The following is a 3,207-nucleotide window of genomic DNA, read 5'->3' on the forward strand; positions in this document are numbered from 1 at the left end:
GTGGAGCCATCGCAACTAGGAAGCTTGAAGGGGTTAAAGTGGGACAAGGAACACGAGGGTTTATACTGGTTCGGCCCCTTACGGTGAAGGTAAAAGCCTACGTCCAGTTTGAGGTGGTATTGATTAGGGTTACGATCACCAGGGAGCTAAACTGCTATGCCCGGCTCTCGATGAGATTGTTCTTGTCCCTAAACCGCTGCCGGGTCGTCCCTTTATATAGGGAGGCGGACGCCCAGCAGCCCTTAGAGTCCCGGCCGGCTTATAAGAGTGTCCGGCTCGGACTCTCAATCATACTTGCCTTACACTACAAGTTCTACCATAATAATGATTATAACTATGGGCCTTAAGCCATATCCGGGTCTTAGCCCATCTCTGGCCCATCATCTTTAAGCTTGTCTCCGGGCTTCTGGCAACGACCATACGAGTAACCCGGCCCCTTCTGGCGGGTGACTCTAAGGTCTATATCCTCAACAGAACCCCTTAAGGAGCGGGCGGCCGCGCTTCCCGCGGGTGTTCACCACGAACATGAACCACACCTCGTCGCCGGTCGCGTAGCCTAGTGCCGCAGTCCGGCAGCGCCACGCGAACGCCGACAGGAGCAGGAACCGGGGGCACCGCGACCTCATCTGCGGCGGTAGCTGGTCCCTCAGCGAGGACAACTCCTCGGGGACGAAGAGGAACGCCCGGTGCACGAGCTCGGCGCCCGGACGGAGCTTGTCGTTGGCCGCGTCAGCCGCCAGCTCGTACTCGGGGTGATGGTAGATGGGGCAGGGGGGTCGCGCGCGTCGAGCAGCTCCCTCGCCCACACCGGCCGCACGCTTGGCGCCTCCATGCCGCCCGCCAGCTCGCCGAGGCCTGCAGGAACTGCGTGCTTCCCGGCGCGTCCGCGAGGTTATGGCACACCTGGAAGCCGAGCACGAAGCCTCCGCACCTCAACCTCGTCACCTTCATATGCCACCATGCATGGTGCATGTCAGTAGAAATTGCAGACTACTATTTATTTTATTTTTAAAAAATCTTGAGCGCGCCCAAGACAAAGACTTACTTGAACGTAGAGCAGTGGCCGGTCGACAACGACGGCGGAGTTGCTCTCCGGCAAGCACAGGAGCTGGCTGGCGCAAGGGACTGGCGGGTACAGCGTGTCGCCGAACTCGTCCAACGTGACGTCCGCGTCGGCCTGGACGAACCACACCCCCTCGCCGGTGCAGTCCACTGCGAGCTTCCTGCCGGGCAGCTCGCGGAGCCGCCCGGCGGCGGGGTAGTAGTGCACGAGCGTGGCGGCCAGACCGTCACGTATGACCCTGGCCGGGTCGGCGCGCGCCCGCGAGGGGCAGCCCCGGTAGAAGTAGATGCCGGAGCGGTAGAACCGGAGGCTCTCCTGGTCGTCGAGGTCCGAGAGCCGCTTGAGCTCGCGCGGCGTCGGCCCGGCCGGCGCGACCAGCTCCGGCTCGCCGCGGCGCGCCACGAAAGCCAGGGACGCGGCGGCCATAGTAGATGCGCTAAATTACTTGGTTTAAGGCCGCCGCCGCTGTTGCTTTAATTTACCGTGGCAAATGGCGGAAGCTGGATCGTACTCGATCGTTTCGTATGCATCTATGAGCGTACGAACGGCCATATATATAGGGGCGTGGGTCGAGTTTACGCTGTGAAGAAATTCATCGTGGTCTGGTCGCCGGTGGCGAAGCCAGAATATGGGAGTGTGATCTGAGAATTTGTTCAGCGCGTGGTGCGGTCGCTTAGAGCATTTCCAATCGGACTTGCAGATCCGGCCCCTCATATGTTGTGCCTTACATTTACATATCTCAAATTTTGATCCTCAAAACCATACAATCCATGCACGTCGATCATACGGTACGATACAAATTGTCCAAGTTCAAAAGTTCGAAACAAAGCAAAGCAATTCATTACTCCCTCCGTCTCAAAATAAGTGACTCAATTTCATATACTAACTTTGTACTAAAACTAGTATAAAGTTGAGTCACTTATTTGGGACGGAGGGAGTATCTAGCAAACCAGACATGTCAAAATAAAATCAATGTCCGAGCGTGATGGATGGCCCGGATCACTGGCCGAGCGCCTGCTCCGAGTGGAATGCGTCGTGCTTGTCCTGCTCCGCCTGCATCCGGACTCCCTGCTCCGCCTGCATCTGGGATGCCTCCTCCAGATGCAAGGGGTGCGGGGACTTGGACGCAGCGGAGGAGACAGCTGCTCCACCATGTCCGGACCACCCCGCGACGCCACCGTCGCCTCCCTCTCTCGCTGCCGGCGTCACCGCAACTTTCGGGCGATGTTCTCTGCCTTGCAAGTCGCGGCGGTCTGGACGACATCTCCGGCGATGGATCGGGACCGGTGGTGAGGATTGGCAACAAGGATGAAGGACGGCGAGGCTTCGGGCGCGGGAGGCGGCGGGAGAAGGAGGAAGGGTTTGGTGGATTTGATGCAATTTACGGAGAGGTTGGGTTGTCGGGTCCAACGTGACGGGCATGCCTGGACGCCCGGACGCCCTATATCCGTTTCATATTTGGGCTAAATATGAGGGGTCTCGATCAGTCTGAACGTTTGAGGTTCGTTTAATAAGCATGTCTGAATTAGTGACTGAGCAGTCCGCGCAGATGCATGAGACGGGTTTAAGATGCCCGGCTATAGATGCTCTTAGTGCGGCATACATGCCTGCCTCTTGTCGGTCCGGCCGTCCGAGGATGCGTGAGCATGATTTACCCGGGACGCCTTTATCGTGCTTTGACAGATCCTGGCCCGTAGAATTCATGGCTAGTAAGTGTAAGAGATGTGTTTGCGTCGTACGTTATTTCGGCTGTAACTTTTCACACGTACTCTCTTCATCCCAAAATAAATCTCTCTCTTTAGTAATCCCTCCTTTCTAAAATATTCAGCGTCTAATCTTTTGCGTATAATCCCGTAATGTACTCCAAATGTAGTGTGTGCACGTCTTCCTCTCTCCTTCCGTTATAACCAACGACAACGATATCTTTTGGGAAGGAAAACAATCGCTGATTGGGTCTTAATTGGAGTGAGCCCACGCTAATCCCACGACGGGGGAGTTCGTGGGGCGTAGAGGAGATCGTGGGAGGCAATTTTCCTCTCCCAACCAATGACCGCTAAGTAACGAACGCCTACACTAATTTCTTTTCTTTTTTTGAGAACGCCTACACTAATTTCGTGCTGAAACACTAGACGCCCAAGATTTTG

The 3,207-nt window shown here is 56.2% G+C and overlaps 1 pseudogene; it reads right to left on the reverse strand.

Annotated features, from left to right (window-relative positions):
* Positions 1 to 361: 361 nt before the first annotated feature.
* Positions 362 to 1,489, reverse strand: LOC123049581 (benzyl alcohol O-benzoyltransferase-like; annotated as a pseudogene).
* Between the last annotated feature and the right edge of the window lie 1,718 nt (positions 1,490 to 3,207).

The sequence above is a fragment of the Triticum aestivum genome, chromosome 2D (genome assembly GCF_018294505.1).
Source record: "Triticum aestivum cultivar Chinese Spring chromosome 2D, IWGSC CS RefSeq v2.1, whole genome shotgun sequence".
Classification (NCBI taxonomy): domain Eukaryota; kingdom Viridiplantae; phylum Streptophyta; class Magnoliopsida; order Poales; family Poaceae; genus Triticum; species Triticum aestivum.